The sequence below is a fragment of the Capsicum annuum genome, chromosome 11 (genome assembly GCF_002878395.1).
Source record: "Capsicum annuum cultivar UCD-10X-F1 chromosome 11, UCD10Xv1.1, whole genome shotgun sequence".
NCBI lineage: Eukaryota > Viridiplantae > Streptophyta > Magnoliopsida > Solanales > Solanaceae > Capsicum > Capsicum annuum.
In genome coordinates, this window is record NC_061121.1 from 41532667 (window position 1) to 41553170 (window position 20504).

The window sequence follows — 20504 nt, forward strand, 5'->3', positions numbered from 1 at the left end:
TTAACCATAAATTTATTGTAATTTACAAAATTCATTGATATTATTATACGATTGAGGAAATATACTACTCGTGTTAATCTGATGATAAAATAACTAATTATATGATTTAAATTTTTTAAAAAAATTGACCACATCTGATCGTTTTTCGATAGTAACTTTTTTAAAACTAAATCAAACACTTATATTTTATTTTGTCAATAATTTTGAAAAAAAAGACCACTCCTTGCAGCTTCCTTGTGATAGTTGATTTACATGAGTGTCGGAACTAGTTCATAAAAATATAAAGAATTCAATACTATTAACGTATTTATTTATTAGTGTAATTGTTTTAACTCATTCATATTAATTTGTCTAATATGTGTAGCTCAAATTAACCCCGAAATAATTTTGTAATTTTTTCTTTTTTTTTATATATATTATATATAGTTATAATAAATAACTAAAAAAATTAAGTACTTAAAAAATATATAATAACAATAAAAATATTAAAACAAAATACTTTTTTTAATTAATTATATAAAACCGACCACAAGTGGTTGAATTTTAAAAATATTTTCAGAAAACCGACCACATATGATCGGTATTTTGGTAATTATTTTTAAAAACCAACGACATATGGTTGGTTTTATATAATTAATTAAAAAAATATTAAATTTAACCCGACCCGACCCAACCCAACCCTACCAACACAACAACACAACAAAACACACACATACTGAAATTGCAAACCACCCACCCACCCACCAACGCACACAACAACACACATCGCAGCACATACACAACTAATCTTCGGAGAACTTCGGCAGCTCGGCTCCGGCGAACTTCGGCAGCTCGAGTACATTGTTCTCTTCTTCTCAGTTAGCCTAATTTGTGTATATCTTGAAATTATACTTTCAACCCTAATCTCTCTTCAATCTCTTTCACAACCAAACCAAATCCATTTAACCAAATACACCAACTTATCAGCTTTATTGAAGTTGGATTTACATACTACAAAACAACTGATTTATGATTTATGTGTAGATAATAGTAACAATCTCTAGCATCTTCAATTTTAGCTTACTTAATAAAAAGGATCATCTTATGTTCTTAGAAGTTACAAGCGTTTCCATAAGCTCAAAGTAGTTCAATGTCACATATATTTAAGTATACTAAATTAGTAAGTATGTTGAAAAATGATATGGTTGAACATTGTTTGTGTGTTCTTGTGTTTATTGGACAAACATCTGTGTACTGCAAATGTTAAAGTTCTGTGATCTAATAAAGTGACCATAATTTTGAAATTAGATGCATAAGTTATCAATAATTATTTTTGAAATTAGTTAATATAAGTTTAGGTCAGTGCAGGATGTTGGAAAACCTTAATTATTTCTGTTGGGTATGTTATTGTTGTTGTTTATAGGAATGGACCCCATTTTTGTGGGATTATACTGGGTATGTTATTATTTTTATTAGTTGGAATGAAAGTCATAAATGTGATATCTTTTACTAAATTGTTGCAATTGTTTAAGCCAAAGATTATTCTTTCTAATAATTTTACTGTTTGACAGAATCCGAATTCGAAAAAAGGATTGTTTTGCTATTTTCCAGTGACCGCTTATCTCTTTCTCTTTAATTTAGGGCAAGCAATGGTAAGTTTAGTTCTCTCTATTTCTTATAATGAAGTCTTTAAATGTAGTTTAGTTTGGAATTGTTCGCTGTAAAAGACTTTGAAAGCCATAGGAATTTTGTGATTATTATATGGTGTGAGAGGGACATGCGACCCCTCTACTTATTTGCTTTATTATATTTGTTCAACTATTTGACTTATACTATAAATGAATATGTTACTTGAAAGTGATTAAGTATAGGCAGTTTGTGACTTAGTGACTTGAAAATATTGAAGTCTAGGTAGTTGAAAGGTGAACTTTTGTTTGAATGTAGTTTAGTTTGGTAACTTATGAGGTGATTTAATCACTTGAAATTGATTAAGTGTAGGTACTTGAAAGGTAAATTTTTGTTTTGAATGTAGTTTGTTTTGGCAATTTGTGAAGTGACTTAGTGACTTGAAATTGATTTAAGTGTAGATAGTTGAAAGATGAATTTTTGTTTTGAATGTAGTTTAGTTTGGTAACTTTTGAGATGACTTAGTCACTTGAAATTGATTAAGTGTAGGTACTTAAAAGTTGATTGTTTATTTTGAATGTAGTTTAGTTCGGTGACTTGGTAGGTGACTTCATGACTTGAAATTGATTAAGTGTAGGTACTTGAAAGGTAAATTTTTGTTTTGAATGTAGTTTAGTTTGGTAATTTGTGAGATGACTTAGTCACTAGAAATTGATTAAGTGTATGTAGTTGAAAGGTGAATTTTTGTTTTGAATGTGGTTTAGTTTGGTAAAATGTGAGATGACATAGTCACTTGAAATTGATTAAGTGTAGGTACTTAAAAGGTAAATTTTTGTTTTGAATGTAGTTTAACTTGCTAACTAGTGATGTGACTTAGTCACTTGAAATTGATTTAAGTGTACGTACTTGACAGGTGAATTTTTGTTTTAAATGTAGTTTAGTTTGGTGACTAGGGGGGTGACTTAGTGACTTGAAATTGATTAAGTGTAGGTACTTAGAATGTAATTTTTTTTTGAATGTAGTTTAGTTGGTGACTTGGAAGGTGACTTAGTGACTTGAAATTGATTAAGTGTAGGTACTTAAAATGTGAATTTTTTTTTAATGTAGTTTAGTTTGGTAATTTGTGAGGTGACTTAGTGTCTTGAAAATGTTGAAGTCTAGGTAGTTAAAAGGTGAATTTTTGTTTTGAATGTAGTTTAGTTTGGTAACTTGTGAGGTGACTTAGTCACTTGAAATTGATTAAGTGTAGGTACTTGAAATGTGAATTTTTGTTTTGAATGTAGTTTAGTTTGGTGACTTGGTGGGTGACTTAGTGACTTGAAATTGATTCAATGTAGGTACTTGAAAGGTGAATTTTTGTTTTAAATGTAGTTTAGTTTGGTGACTTGGGAGGTGACTTAGTGACTTGAAATTGATTAAGTGTAGGTACTTGAAATGTTATTTTTTGTTTTGAAAGTAGTTTAGTTTGGTGACTTGGGAGGTGACTTAGTGACTTGAAATTGATTAAGTGTAGGAGGTTGAAAGATGAATATTATGCTTTGAATGTAGTTTAGTTTGGTAACTTGCGAGATAACTTAGTCACTTGAAATTTATCAGGTGTAGGTAGTTGAAAGGTGAATTTTTGTTTTCAATATGGTTTAGTTTGGTAACATGTGAGATGACTTAGTCACTTGAAATTGATTTAGTGTAGGTACTTGAAAGGTGAATTTTTGTTTTGAATGTAGTTTAGTTTGGTGACTTGGTAGGTGACTTAGTGACATGAAATTGATTAAGTGTAGGTACTTGAAAGATGAATTTTTGTTTTGAATGTGGTTTAGTTTGGTAAAATGTGAGATGACATAGTCAATTGAAATTGATTAAGTGTAGGTACTTAAAAGGTAAATTTTTATTTTGAATGTAGTTTAGCTTGCTAACTTGTGATGTGACTTAGTCACTTGAAATTGATTAAGTATAGGTACTTGAAATGTGAATTTTTATTTTGAATGTAGTTTAGTTTCGTGACTTGGTAGGTGACTTAGTGACTTGAAATTGATTAAGTGTAGGTACTTGAAAGGTGAATTTTTGTTTTGAATGTAGTTTAGTTTGGTGACTTGGGAGGTCACTTAGTGACTTGAAATAGATTAAGTGTAGGTACTTGAAATGTGAATTTTTATTTTGAATGTAATTTAGTTTCGTGACTTGGGAGGTGACTTAGTGACTTGAAATTGATTATGTGTAGGTACTTGAAATGTGAATTTTTATTTTGAATGTAGTTTAGTTTGGTGACTTGGGAGGTGATTTAGTGACATGAAATATGACTTTTTCACTTTGAATTTAGATACTTGAAATGTGAACTTTTGTGACTTGAACTAATTACTTGAATCTGATTGATTGTACCTGATTATAGCATGATATATCAACGGAATAATGATAATAGCATGATTCTTAGGGTGGAATTTGTTAAAGGTGTCAGACGATATGTTGAACATGCTAAGATACTTGATGCTTGGTCACATTTTTGGACTATTCATTGTTCTTGTCTTAGACGTGATGGTACAAATCTTTTAATAGAAGAAGTTGTGAAGGAAAATCTTTATAGAAGGTGGTTTCATGAGGACATTTTAATATTGCCTACTATTGATGGTGATGTTGAGAAAAATAACTTTGTTGTTGGTGAAAATAGTAGTTCTGTAGGTCATAATAACTATCAAGATACTAGGATGACAGAAATGATGGATGATGCTTTTGGGATGCAACACAGGGGAGACTTTAGGGAAAATGTCGAAGATATTCCCAATAGAGAAGTGGACCATTTTTATGAACCACTGCATGCTGCTAGTCATCCTTTGTTTGACGGGTGTTCGCATTCTCGTTTGTATGTTGCTGTTAGATTATTAAGAATTAAATTTGATTGGAATATTGCTGAAGGAGGAATGGACTTAATGATAGACCTTATTAAAGAGTTAGTTGACCCCACCTTAGAGGTTCCAGATTCTTTCTATAAGGCAAAAAGATTGGTGTCAAAGCTAGGTCTCTTCTTGGTTAGAATTGATTATTGTGAAAATGGTTTCATGTTACACTTTAAGAAAGATGCTAACCTAGAGACCTGTAAGTTTTGTTAGCACACTCGATATAAGTGTGGTTTTCATGGAAATAAAATTGCTATTAAGGTGACGCATTATTTACCTATAATACCAAGGTTGAAGAGGTTGTATGCTTCAAACACCTCAGCTCCTCATATGAGATGGAGTGAAAATAGAAGGTTGTAACAACTCGAGACTACCCCCTAGTTGTCACATGGTGCTTACGACCCTAAAGGACCACAAGCTAACCCATGAATGATATCTACTGTGAGCATTGAATAATAATACTGTAAGTAATGCGAAAAATGGGCTGAAATACCATAAGATTCAAAATATCTAAAATACTGATAAAATATAACATCTATAAAACTAAATACTATATGAAAATCTAGTCTGAAAAGCCTCTAACTGAATTTGTCTGAAAATGGAGTTGATGGGAAATTCCCCAACTAACTTCATCTACTGAACTACCACATCTACTGAAAATATGAAATAATAGAATATCCTCGAATGATAAGGACTCACTGCTAAATCTACTGTTGCTGGTTGAATCTGAATCTACTATGCGTGTTGGGAACCTGAGCATCCGAACCTATGATATGAAATATCATAGCATAGGAAAGTATACATCAGTACATAGGAATATACTGGTATACTAGATGAGGTAAGGCTAAATGCAAGGGTTCATATGCATGAATAATAACTGACTAAATGATATGGAATAACTAAACATAAGAGTACATGAATAATCTGAATAACGAAAAATACTGAGTATGCAATACTGTGCGTTTATATACATGCTATAACTGAGCTTTTCTGAAGCTAAGTACTGAATTCTAATAACTGTGTAACTGATATCTGAGTTACTGATAACTGAATTACTGGTTCTAAATTGACTGTGCTGACAGTTCTGATTCTGTAGAACTGAACTAAGTTCTGTACTAAAGATCAAAACTGAAACTGAAATTGTGGGAGGTAACTATTTAATCTACACGCCCTTCTCTAAACTGATTGGGGTCCAACCTGTAACCCAGCTGGAAGGGTGCTAATACCATGCCATGGGTACTAACTCTAGAAAACCAAGATGCCAAGCCTAACAGACGGGTGACACCTGGGCGGAGCCAATCCTAATCTGATGGATGACGCTTGGGAGGTAGTCAAGCCTAGTCTAATGGGTGACTCCTCATCCTGCGCTGTCTACGTAGTTCTGGATTACATAGACTGCTACTAACAACTCTGCCTATCTGACGGGGAAGCCATCATCCCTATACTCTCTAGGTGCTAAATCCTACTCCCAACTGAAATACACTGAACTAACTATACTGAACGGCACTGTACTGAGACTGAGTTTATTGAGTTTTCGTGAGTTCTGTAACTGATTGAGTTCTACTAAGTTCTATAACTGACTGAGAGTACTATTGGTCATAACATAACTGATACTAATCTTTAACTGACATGACTCTAGGTAAGCAACTAAATTATCGGGTGTTAAATATCCCCAGGACTTGATAGTGTGAGAAATAAAGCAAAACGTAACCTTAATTAGCACAACAATGCTCACTTGATCATAATTCATTCATAGAGACATTTCATCATTCACTTGTAATACATTTACTTGTATATGAATGGGATCAAATATTAACATGTCATGCCTTCACTAGTCAATTCACATAAGTATTTTATCAAACACTCGTAGGGCATAAGCTTGTACATGATTAAGATCTCACAATAACATCTCATGATTCTCTATTTACTTCACATAGGCATTTTAGCAAATATTTGGGAAGCATTAGTATTTCATATGATAATGGTCAACACATAAACAATACTTAATTGCAAATTCAAGAGTTTAGCATGTAATTCATATAATTCCCCCTAAATACTATTCTATTTTTTCATGAATCTTACCATAATCATGGATTACAGACCAAATTAACATCATAGATGTATTAATCACTTTGTACGTTCAAGGGTTTATCAAGACAATCACATATTCACCATATATGTTATTTAATTTCATGAAACTTGTATTTAAATCATGGATTGAAACCCAACTAATATCATGAACATGAATTCAATCTAAATCAAACATAAAAATCATAAATCTGAGATCTTGTAGGTTTAAAAAGGGATTCTTGGACTCTATGGGTGAAAGAAACTCATAGATGAACATCTAACATACCTTAATTTATGAAATTTTTGAAGTTCTTGAAGGATTTCCTGGGCTTGACCTTGATTTCTTGAACTAGGGTTTCTGCCTCTTTGAGAGAGAATGATTTTGTTCTTGAGAGAAAGTGCGGAAAAATGACATAATAGGGTATTTAGGGCATAATTTTGTGTTTAAAGGATGATCTGGATATGGAAAAAACACTATTGCCCTTAGAAAGTTTTTAATTTTCGTCACTGAAAACCCGAGTTAGGCATTTGGAGCGATGCGGTAGTATCGCGTTGTCTCACTGAAAAATGTCAAATGCCATTTGGACTTCCTCTGCGACGTGCTAGAGTACCAGGTGGTACATTGTCTTACTAAAATGGCCTACCCATTCTTCCGGGAGTCAGATTAGGGAAAATTTGGTATCGATGGAAATCTTATTCAATTTTTCATATAATAAAAATTTTAAATTTTGAAAATTACACATGTGTAAAAGTGTATTTATCTTTAAAGCAAATCTTTGACATTTTTGGGATGAATTTAACTAGGTAAAAGTACGGGGTATTACAAAGGCCTACTGGTGTTATGTGTCATCCATCTGATGGAGAGGCTTGGAAGCATTTTGATACAACTTATCCAAATTTTGCAGTTGAGCCACGAAATATTCCTTTGGGAATATGTGCGAATGTCTTCTCAACTTTTCTGTTAGTGTTGCGCCATATTCATGTTGGCCTGTATTTATCATCCCGTATAATCTTCCTCTTGAAATGTTGATGACTAGTTCATATATATTTCTGAATTATGTTGTTCCTGGCCCGCTTAATCGAAAAAGCAAAATAGAAGTCTACTTGTAGCTTTTGATTGATGAACTTTAAATTTTATGGCATGAGGGGGTTGAAACTTGGGACATTTCACTTAAAAAGAATTTCAATCTATGTGCATATCTAATATGGGCTATTAATGATTTTCTTGCATATGGAATATTGTCCGGGTGGATGACAGTTGGAAAGTTGGCTTGTCCATACTGCATGGAAAAAACAAAATCTTTCACATTGAGACATGGCAGGAAAAATTCATGGTTTGATTGCCATTGTTGTTTCTTGCCACCTAATCATGAGTTTAGCAGACTTAGGAATACATTCATAAAGAATAGAACTGAACATGATGGTCCACCTCCAAGGTTATCAGGTTATGACAGCTGGGAGATAGTTCAGGATTTGCTTAAAGATAGTGAGGAGACATTGTATAGGTTTGATGGATATGACATTTGGCATAACTAAACTAAGCAAAGTATATTTTGGGAGTTAGAATATTGGCCAAATAATTTACATAGAAATAATATTAATGTCATGCATACTGAGAACTATTTTGACAACTTGTTTAACACAGTTATGGATGTCACCGGCAAGACAAAGGATAATCCAAAGGACTGACTTGATTTACAAGAATATTGCAAGCATAGAGAATTACACTTATAGGAGGGGCCCAATGGTAATGTTCTTAAGCCCAAGGCTAGTTATACATTTAAGTTGGACTAAAAGAAAAAAATATGTGAGTAGGTCCAAAGTTTAAAGATGCCCGATGGATATGCCTCAAATTTGGGAAAGTGGGTTGATATGACACAAGGAATCTTACATGAAATGAAAAGCCATGATTGTTATGTTTCCATGGAACAATTACTTCCAATTGCTTTTATTAGTTTACCTGAAAACCTATGGAAACTAATAGTAGAGATGAGTTTGTTCTTCAAAGACTTATGTGCCACCACATTAAAAGAAGAAAATCTGGCGCGAATGGAAAGTAAAATTATTGTTATCACCAACAAGCTGGAGAAGATTTTTCTGCCAGGGTTCTTCGATGTGATGGAACATTTTCCCATTCACCTTGTCTACGAAGCTCAGCTAGGCGGTCTAGTTTAAACTAGGTGGATGTATCCATTCGAACGATAAGCAATTGCAACATATTTACATTCATACATATCTTTTTTAATATAGTAAAATCTAATCTTAAGATTATGCAGGGCAATTGAAAAATTGAAAAGGGGTCCTAAAAATAAACATAGGGTGGAAGACTCTATAGTTAAGGAATATCTTGCAAGAGAAATGTCTCAATTTTATTCATACTACTTTGGCGATGAAGTTGCTTATTTAAAAAATAGACCGAATCAATATCAGGATGATAAGAATGAGCCTCATTTGCAACCGATATCAATTTTCAATCAATTTGGTGGTAAGGCTAAAAAGACCGTATTTCACCAGCTCACTACTATAGAGAACAAATCAACAACTTTATATGTCTTGCTGAATTGCCCAAAAGTTGAGCCCTCTCTGAATTAAGGAGATTAAGTATTAACATATCTTATTTATTTACTCATTCCCTTAAGGAAACTAATTGTGTTTCACATGTTGGATCTTCAGTTTATTTAAGACTCAATTCCATGAAAATCAAGTGTATACATCCTTTGCAACATAGTTTACATATTAGGTTCGTAAGTGTACTAATATTTCTACAAATTTTAAATATTTACACATTCTACAACTAACATATATATATGTGTGTGTGTGTGTGTGTGTATAATATTTTTAAGTACACCAGTCACGAAATATGGTCGCATACGATCAGTTCTTGAGAGATATTTCTTTGAGACCAGTTAAAGTTCGTACAATATTCCATTACACAGTAAATGAGTTTAAATTTTGCACCAAAGAGCACTCTAGAACAAGGAAAATAAACAATAATGGTGTTTGGGTTAAGGGTGATGATGATGATGCTTACTTTGACATCATACAAGAGATCTTAGAACTAGAGTATGCTGGTTTCCCAATAAAAAATTGTCCTCTTTCGATGTAAATGGTTTGATTCAAGCACAAGAGGCACAAGAGAATATAAGGAGCATAACATCATTGAAGTGAAGCACAATAGGCCGTATCCTATTTATGATCCCTTTGTTATTAAGAAAAATACTAAACAAGTGTATTATGCTCCTTATCCGTTGTACAGTGATAAGTCTTATTGGTGGACTGTAATCAAAATAAAGCCTATAGGACGGGTGGAAGTTGAGAATTTGTTGGAGATTGCATATCAAAATGAAATGTCGATTGATCACCAGTTAGTAAACATTGATTTGTGGATAGTTTGAATCACCCAGAAAATATATTTGAAGAAGTTAATATTGCAGAAGAAGAGGCTGAGTGGGTAGGACATGAGGAAACTTCCGAAAAGGGTGAATAGTTTAGTGGAGAATCTTCGGGTGAGGAGGATTAGTTTGTGTAGGTTGTATTTATTATGCATTGATGTCTTTATGCTTTGTACTATTTACCTTTATATTTCTTGTTTAAGATTGATATGCAATATACTATGTAAGATTGTTGTTTTAACTTTTTCATAATTTATGTAGTAATAGAAATATTCTTGTCTATCTCGTATTGTTGGAGCGAGCCTAAACTTTCTATGGTTATGTAACTATTTCACTAGTATTTTAATACTGATTTAGTGATTTGAAATGTGAATTAGTAACTTGAAATTAGTTACTTGGAATGTTTTCTTATATATTCATTTTGTAAGCACTAACTACTTTTTAACTTTACATAATTTAGATGGCAGGTAAAGGTGACAAAGGTAAGTAAAAAGTTGATCCTACAAAGACAAAAAAGAAAAAACAACCTATGCCTTATGTACCACCGATAGGTATTCATATATCTGAGGGTTGGTTTGCTGACGCGTTAGCACGACTCTCATATTCTAGGTCGTCGCAACATTCAGTTCCTGATCCTACGCATGTGGGTCCACTTCATGGGTCTACAATGACTTATTCTGCTACCATCCCCGTGCCACCACCATCACAGTACAATCAGACAATCGTTGGCACATCCGGTCATCTACCATCATCTGTAGTAGCCTCTACTAGCTGTCACCTATGTTCTCACAGTGATCCTGCTAGATCTACTGGGTTGATGGATCTTCATATTGGAGGTATTTCATCCGGTGCTTCATATCCGCCTATGCCAGTGCATCTGCCAGTACTTGTTCCGCAGCCCAGAGACAACGATGTTTATCGAAGGTGGTATGTTATTCCATATAAAGTAGGGTAATATTTCTAAATATAATAACATTATTCATTTTTCATCTACTATATTTTTATGCTCTATGAAATTACTGTTTGATCTTGTGTTGTAGGTTTATGCCCGATGAGGGAACTGGAAAAATTATGACTAAATGCATTACTCGGCACTAGAACGGCTATTGGACCAGTTGGCAAAAGGTTTCAGAAAATGAAAGAGAAGAAATGCTTAAAGAATTTCAAGTAAGGATTTAACTTATCGACTACTTAACACATTGTTAGAATAAAAAATTGAATATTATATATTTGTTTTTGTTGTAGAAATATTACAGTAAGATAACACGCATGTCTATAGTATTTTTATAGAAGAGCTAGAGCTAGGATGAACGATCTGTTGGATTATGCCAAAACGAACAGGGTACGACCAGGTTTTATACTCGAATCCATGTGGCAAGATTATATTCGTTATTGAAATAACAAAGAATACCAAGTGTTGAGTGAGAAAGGAAAGAAAGTCAGGGCATCATCCAAGGGTGGCTCTCTACATATAGCGGGTGCTGTTAGTCAGATTACTGTGGAGTAAAAAATACTATGTAACTTTTACAGTTTTAATTGTTTGTTTCTATTTACATTTTTAATTATTTGAAGATTAATAATTTTATCATATGCAGGCAAAAAAAAAAATGGGTAGGAAGGTAAGACAAGATGAGGTATTCGAGGAGATGCATGTAAGGACGAAAAAGAACCCAACTGATGAAGATATCTGGGTTGAGCCTCGTGCAAAAGCTACCCATGTAAGAATCAAATTTCGTATTTATGAATCTTTTTCTCAAAGTTGATATTATTCATGTATGAGTAGTTTAATATTTTTTTACTATTAATTTTAACTTTACTTTGAATATAAGAAAAATATATGTAGTTCGTTAATGAGTATCGTAGTACCCAGCCTCCTTAAATTCAGGGTGACACAATACCTGAAGATGTAGAGGAGGAGTTACAGAAAGTAACTGTGGGTCCTCCAGTTAGAGGTCAATACTATGGATACTACAGAAAATATTTTAGCGAGAATGTTAGGTCTTCATCCGGCCCTACATACTATACCTCATCAGTTGATAGAGAAATTGTTGAGTCACTAAAAGATATTGTTTCTAAACTTACTAAAGAGCTTGTTGCACAGAGAGAGGGTGAAGCAGAAGGAGGAGGAAACAATATCACAAATCAGCATGTTGCCGCAGCAGTTCAACTCTTTTATTCAATCTACAGGGATTCTTCCTCCTTGTCCTGGTGATGCAGTTCAGGCTACAAAAGATCTAGGCCTACTGGATGATATCACTATAAATGAGGAATCAGATCCTGTGTATACGGCCGAGGATGCAGATGGCGAAGAGGATAATGAGTGGTAGTTTTTAGACTTTTGTATGTGTTATAGTTTGGATTTGAAGATGAGTTATAGTTTTTACACTTTTGTATGTTTTTAGACTTGTATTGTATGCTGATTATTTGAATGCAATGTAGTATATATATTGTATGCTCATTTGTTTGGCTGGTTGATGGAATGCAGTATATATAAGCTGTTATTTTAAAAAAACAATTACCATGTGGTCAGTTTTCTAGAAAATTTTACAAAAACTGACCACATGAAAAAGATTTTTAGGAAATCTACTACATATGGTCGGTTTTTTTGGTAATTTTATAAATTTAATATAATTAATTAATTAATTAATTTTAATCAAATCGATCACAAGTGATCAGATATTTAAAATTAATTATATTAAATAAAAGAACCAACCACATGTGGTCGATTTCATAAAAATTAATTAATTAATTTAAAAAAAATATGCTGACCACAAGTGGTCGATTTTAATAAAATTAATTAACTAATTTAAAAATCTAACCAACCACTTGTGATCGGTTTATTTTGATTTTTTTCTTTTAACAAAAATAATATTGAATTTTAAATATATATATATTTAAAAAAAAAACGACCAGACGTGGTCGGTTTTAAAAAAGCTACCACGCTTTAACGATCACGCATTTTGGTCGGTTTTGTGGTAAAAATGCAGAAAAATCAACCACATGTGGTCGGTTTGTGTGGTCGATTTTTCTATTTTTTAGTAGTGTCTCTTTATTTATCTATTTATATTATTTTAATTAAGCCAAAAAATGTGTACATTTATTTAATCAACTTTTGACCTTCCATTATAATTATGACCTTTTGATATCCTTTCTATCTTTTTATAACATCATCGTAAACACAAAATATTTCTTTTTTTTAATTAAAAGTTGGGCCATGTCCATTTATTGAAATAAACAATGAATCAAAATTCTCCAATACAAACCCAGGCCCGAAAATGGGCCCAACTAAAAAAGTTGGACATACAAAACTAAATCTACCATTTCATATCAATTAGGAAATGAAAAAATCAAAAGACTTTCTCTATACCCTAGCTTCCACCTCTTCATCTCCATTAATGTCAGTGCTTTCATAGATGGTTCTGAGAGCTGCTCTCTGTTATTCCACCATTCCATCTCGGATAACTACTCAATTCTTAATTTTCTTTCATCCCTTTTTTTAGCTTGATGGATTTAGCTTCTCTTGAAGATGATACCACCACCTGAGCTACTACAAAAGGAACCTAAAAAATTAAGAGCTTGCAAACTCAATTCTGTGCTGCAAAAATAGTACCGCTTCACCAAAAAGAGTGTAGAAATTTGTGTTCTTGTTATTTGAATACTTAACCCACTACATCCCAATCACTCATTGAATGAAGGGTTTTATATTCAATGGAAATCACTCCCAAAAATGTTTACGTACATTTCTAATTGCAAAATCCTCTGATGAATCTTTTCCCTACCTTTACTGCCTATTTTTGTCTTCTTTTAGGTCTAGTTATAGCCTGCCGGAGTTGACCAGATCATATCATCCATTTAACTAGGTAATTAGATCCCTTCTAAATTATTCAGCTACTAGTACTTGTTATTTACACCTGCTCTATATGCTACACCTGCTCCCTTATTCTTCCTTGCTTGATGGTTGTTATTTTGATTCTTGATGAATTCTCTTAATGTTGGGTGTATCAGATTTATCTACTCTGAAAATATTCTTTCCTTTATTTAGGGATTGTTCATTATCATTGAACTCAAAATCAGTTGCAGAAAGAAACACTAGGTTAGCAAAATAATCAGCTAAAGTGCTTCCTTCCCTAAGGAAATAAACCACTCTAATTGTTAAATTATTCATCAGAACCCAAATTGAGTTGACCATATTGTCACACTCCACGGGATATCCCATTCCATCTTTATTATTTGAACCATGCTCCAAGAATTAGTCTCTGATATAATCTAATTTGTATTATTATTTCTGTAATATTGTAGACAATCTCTTATAGCCAAAGCTTCAACCACTAAAGAGTTTGTATTCTTGACTCTATATCCCTTTGCCACAAACAAATCACCTAACTCATTTCTAATACATTAAGCAATGGAACTAAGACCTGAATTTCTGTTTGAAGCACCATCAGTATTGCCTTTAACACAACCAGATTCAGGTGGAATCCACCTAATCACATTAAATGAGTAAGAGACTCTATACTTCTACAAAGATTCAATAATATTAGTCCATTCTCTTTGTTGTAACTTCATGTGAAGTTTGATCTTGATGAACTTGATAATATTCTCATTTATCTCATAGATTATCTTTCTTTCATGATAGGATCCCCCATGTATTAAAGCATTCCTTCTTTTCCATAAAAACCAGAATATAATCACTAGAACCACTTTAAAAAGTCTTTAATCTGATGTTTTCATACATATTCTTCCACAGCCTAAAACTCTACTTCAAATTTAGTGCTTGCTTTATAATTCCAGTTGCACTACAATAATAATTTCAGACTTTATCAACTATTTCCCTTTAAGAAAAAGATGTTGAATGGTTTCTCTTACTGAAATTCTACAAAATCCACATCTATCATCTATATCTGAATTTCATTTATGCATAATTGTAGAAATAGGGATAAAAGAGTGTCATATTCTCTATGCCTAAAATAAAAATTTAAAAGGTAATCCTTTAATCCAGATAGCCTTCAAATTCTTCTCTGCTTTAGACCTTAATAGATCCTATGCACTTTAAGTTATGAAAATACCCTTGCTGTTTTTTGTACACCAAGGTTTATCTATCACATCCTCATGATATAGACACTCATGTTATCTCTAACCTGGTTTACTATATTGTGAGGAACCTCTTGCTTTATGAGCTCATAATTTCATCCATTATCTTTCATGAAAATAATAATATTTTTTAATCAATAACATATTGAGATGCCAAAATATTTTTTAAAAAGAGGATCAGTATTGATCCAATTATCAAAGTAGATTATAGAAGATCCACTTTTAGGCTCCCACCACAAATGTTATTCAACTTCAGCCCTAACATTTAACATAACCTTCCATACTTGAGATCCTCCTTTCCGATTTACAAGGTAGGCAATTACTTCTTACAGTATTTATTCTAAATAAAATCAGACCACAGAACTTTGAGTCCTAAACCTCCACCATAATTTAGCATTGAGAGCTAGATACACATCTTTAAATGCCCTGAAACCTAAACCCCTTTCTTGTTTGTATAAACAAACTTTATCCCAAGTCATCCAATACTTACCTTTTCAAACCTCACTATTTTTCTTAAAAAAACCGTATCAATGATCCTTTAAAGATCTTTGATAACAATTTTCAAAGGAACTAGAGCTGACAAGATATAAATTGAAATACTTTGCAAAACACTCTTAATAAAAACTCCTTTACCTCCATATGATAAAAGCCTTCACTTCCAAGCTTATAGTTTATTCTAATTTTTTCAATTAACTCCACAATATATTCTTTCTTCTTATTTGTATGTAATAAAGGTCATTCAGATATTTTAGTGGAAAGTTACCTTTCTTCATCCCTATAATCTGCTCCACCACCTGAACCTCCACCATAGGAGATTTTACTATGCATATAGAAGAAGCTCTTATCCCTATTCACTGTTTGGTCAGATTCAACTTCATATTCCTACAATATTTTCATAATACTCTTCAGAGAATAGCTGTGTGATGATGAAACAATAATTATGTCATCAACATATGCTAAATGATTAAAATTAGAACTTTACTTAGGTATTCCATAGATAACAAATCTATCATCATTAAATAACTGATCCAGAGCTCTTGTCATTAGTTCTGTTGTCAGTATAAAAAGAGATGGAGATAAAGGATCTCCTTGCTTCACCCTCCTACTAGAATGAAATAATCCAACTTGTTGACCATTTAATAAAATAAAATAATTATTAGTAGAGATCAATCTCTATATCATATCTATCACCACATAAGAAAAATCCATTTTCCTGATAACTTTCATCAAGAAAAACTAGGAAACCCTGTCATATGCTTTAGTCATATCCAATTTCATCACAACATTAGAAGGGTGCCTTCTTTTTTCAATATCTACAGTTAATTCCTGAGTTAACAAAATATTCTCAATGCTACTTCTTCCTTTAATAAAACCTAACTGATCAGGAGAAATGAATCTAGAAAGAATTCTCTTCAATCTATGATGCACAATTCTGGACAGAATTTTATTCACAAAATTACTCAAGCTAATAGGTCTCAAATCTGAAAAAGATTGTACATTATCTTTTTTAAGAATGAGTACCAAATTAGAGTGAGTAATAGATTTAGAAAGTGAATTTCTTGCAAAGAAACTTACAACTAGCCTATATCTCCACCAACTATGTCCCAATAGGTCTAATAAAATATTTCAATTAAATCATCTGGTCCACTAGCACTGTCTCCACTTAAATTGAACACTCCATGCTTTACTTCTTCCATAATATGGGGAGCTTCTAATAAATTACTGTCCTCATTGGCAAGTAACTCAGGAACACAATTAATTAAATAAAAATCTTTTGCATCTCTTTCTTGAGTAAACTACTTTTGATATAATTTAATAACCTCTTCTGCAATTTTATCTTTATTTTCCAGCCAGTTACCCTGATCATCTAATATCCTGGATATCTTAAACCTGTTTCTCCTTCCTTTAACAATACTGTGAAAGAAATTTGTATTCCTGTCCCCACCTTCAAATCAATTATATCCTTCCTTCTGTTGCTAGTAGCACTCCTCAATATGTAGATACCTGATATATTCAGCTTTTGCCTTTTGCATAACAACACTATTCTCTCTTATTGGATTTTCTTTAAAAAAATTCTTTCATTCTAAAAATCTCCTCTCTAATCTAGAATTGCTTGAATATACCTCCATACACCTTTCTACTCCATCCGGTTAGGGCCTATTTCACCTATTTAATTTTTCTTTTGAAGTCCAAAAAAGTATTTTTAGTGACATTAGAATCCCAACTTTTTCTAACAACTTCTACAAAATCTGCATGTTGAGTCCAAAATTTTAGAAATTTAAATGATCTTTGAATCATTGTATCTTTATTTTCACATTTGAGAAGCAAATGGGCATGATCAGAATCATCCCCTGCTAGATGTTCTATCTCAACATGTGAAAATATATTCTAGAACTTTGTATTCATTAAAACTCTATCCAATCTCTCAAAGACACAGTCAACACCATCTCTCCCATTCCACCCTATAAATGGACTACCCTTGTATTGCACTTGGTGAATCTCACAAGATTCTATGCATTGCTGGAAGTCTTCCACATCAGTATATGTAACAGGATTTCCACCAATCTTCTTAGCTTCATTAAGAACAACATTAAATTCACCCCAATCACCTATGGTCCAGAATAATTATTAGATATGTAATAAAGGTCATCCCAAAGTTGTAAACTTTGATTCTTATCATACTTAGCATAAACAATAGTTACTGCATAGCACAAACCACTGGATATATCCCTTAATTGACATGTTAATTATTGTTCTATGTCACTGATAACACCGGCAGTGAAACCATGGTTAACAAATAACCATAGCTTTTCTGAAAAGTTATGAAAAACTAGAGATATCTAAACCCTATTTTGGTATTTATTAATAGTTCTTCTTTGCTGGTAAGGTTCCAAGAAAGCAATAAAAACACATTTGTGAAATTTATGTAATACCTGAACCCTCTGGAAAGCCCTCTGAGACTTTATAGCTCTGATATTTCAAATTATTTTTTTGACTTATTTGCAACTCGACTTCTCTTTAGTTGAGATCTGGTAGGTAAAACAACCTCCTCTTTACTCTGATTTTCCCTTTTTATACCACATTTAATATCCTTGATGACCCTTGGAGACAAATTATGTTGTCTAAAAATATCATGTTCTTTACTTTCCCTATCAAGATTATCTTCTAATAACTCTATTTCATTCACCATGTCTATATTATGAGTGAATATATTATGAACAGTAACATGAGGTTGTTCAACACTCCAACCTAATGATTAATCAATATCTAATGAGGTATCAATTGTAACTAGTAAATTCTCCATACTTAGCTTCATCAACTGATCCTTCTTATCTTGTTGATTCTTACTATCATTTGATGATGTCAGTGTTCTATTTAAAGTTGAATTCATCTTGTTAGTGCTACTATGAACTATTGTTGTTACTTGATGCACATGTGTTGGATGATCTGCTTAAAACTTTGATTTCCTTATATCTTATGGGCTATGTGACTGCTAAGATCTACCAATAGATTAATATTGACCCTTTCCTTCTCTTACTTCTTTATTGTAAGAATTTGCATTCAACTCTACTGCTGCAAGTATTTTTTCACTGCTTTTGCTTTATTTTGATGTGATAGTATCAATCTTCATAATATTCAATGACACTTGGTTCTTATTTTCTTCTCTATTTTATCATTGACAGGGATTTTCCGTAAAGGGTCTATTATAACAGAAGGTTCACCATGAAAACACTTGGATGCCTAGTCTTTTGTAGATAGCTACATAATTTTTCCTTGTCTTTCTTATTGACTTCTGTTAGCTATAATAAAGGCATTGCCACTTTGTTATGCAGAAACTTCCTTCTCCTCAAGTAATGAATTAAATGAGTTCTTATCATGTACTTTTTCTCAGGGGTAATAGCTCTTTCACTTAGAAAACCTTTATTGATAAATCTACGTATGGTAGGGTTTCATTTAGCATTTTATATCCTCCATATCTCTTCAGTAATTTCTAGCTTAGAGCTTTCAACTTCTGACTTCTGAATATTGTCATCCTTGTTATCTTCTTAACCTCTTAGTGGCCTCAACTCAGGATGTAATACTCTACATTCCAAATCATTATGCCCTTGAAGTTTACATTCTTTACAATACTTAGGCAAGAAATCATATTTGATCTTAACCTTTTCTATTCTTGATGCCTTAGTGGTAGAATTAACTATTTTCATCTCCACATTATCCGAAAAATCATATAATAGATCCACTTGTACCTTGACCCTAAAATAGCTAGGTCTAGTTTTGTTCACTATCGCTAAATCCAAATGGATTGGTTTACCACTATTGACTCCAATAAGAATAGAAACACCTTTTAAAAAATGACTATCTTTAAATCTAGAAAAAATATCGATGCCATAGCTTGAATAGTTTCCTCTTCAACTTTGAACTTATCATCATATATAAATAATCTCATTTGGTATGAATACCCCTCTTTATCATTGATATAGTAGACAAACTTTGCCAAAATATTCACAAAATCTTTAGCTAGTTCAAATCTCATTAAAATATGATGGATCCTTAAATATTCTATCTTACAATCTCCCTTCACCTTGAGTTGGCTAGACAAGTTAACTCTCAAATCTTCTAGCTCAGGCCATCTATATGAAAACTTTTCAATAATAGCATATTGTAATTCTTTTATAACATTCATTCGATCCAACTCTTCATCAATCCATACTTAGGAACACCATTAACATAACTATATTTCTTAATAGGAATTGGAAGTACCTTTTGCACATTAAGAGCCTTTGGAGAGTTCTTCTGTATGGGATTTAGTAGATTAGCACAACTTTGTCCCAATATAACAGGTTGATCCTTAGTAGTAATATTAGGACTTTGGAGTAATGATAGAAAATCATCTTTAGAAAGAGAAATAGACAGCTGATCAACCGTTGGATCTGGCTGATTAGTGATCGACAAGGCCATTCTGGTAACAGAAGTACACAATCGGCAATAGCTAGGTTCTCATAGAGCATTTCATAATTTATTGATTTCATTATTTTTTCTTTTAAATAATTTTTTTGAGGTTATCAAATTTCATTATGAATCTTATTAACAGTATTATTATAGTGTTATTATAAAGCAGGAAACATTTTTTTTAACTTCAAATTTTTGAAGCAGCAGCTTGGTGTTACTATTGCATAATATGGAAATATCTTACAAAGTTTCTTAATATTCTATCAAAAGGTTAGACAATAGATCACTAATATTGTATTTTTATATTTTCAGAAGTTGAAGTTTGAAAGTTGTTAGGTTTATAACTTTTGGACTTTCTTTTTAAGGTTTAAATTGATAACTTTGTTATTCCTTTAGTTTGATGTGAGGTTAATCCTTAAGAATTTTTTATTTAATGGTGGCACCTTCTTATTATCATCATTCATATTTATCTTTTTTTTTTTTTGACATTTCTTACTCTATTTTATTT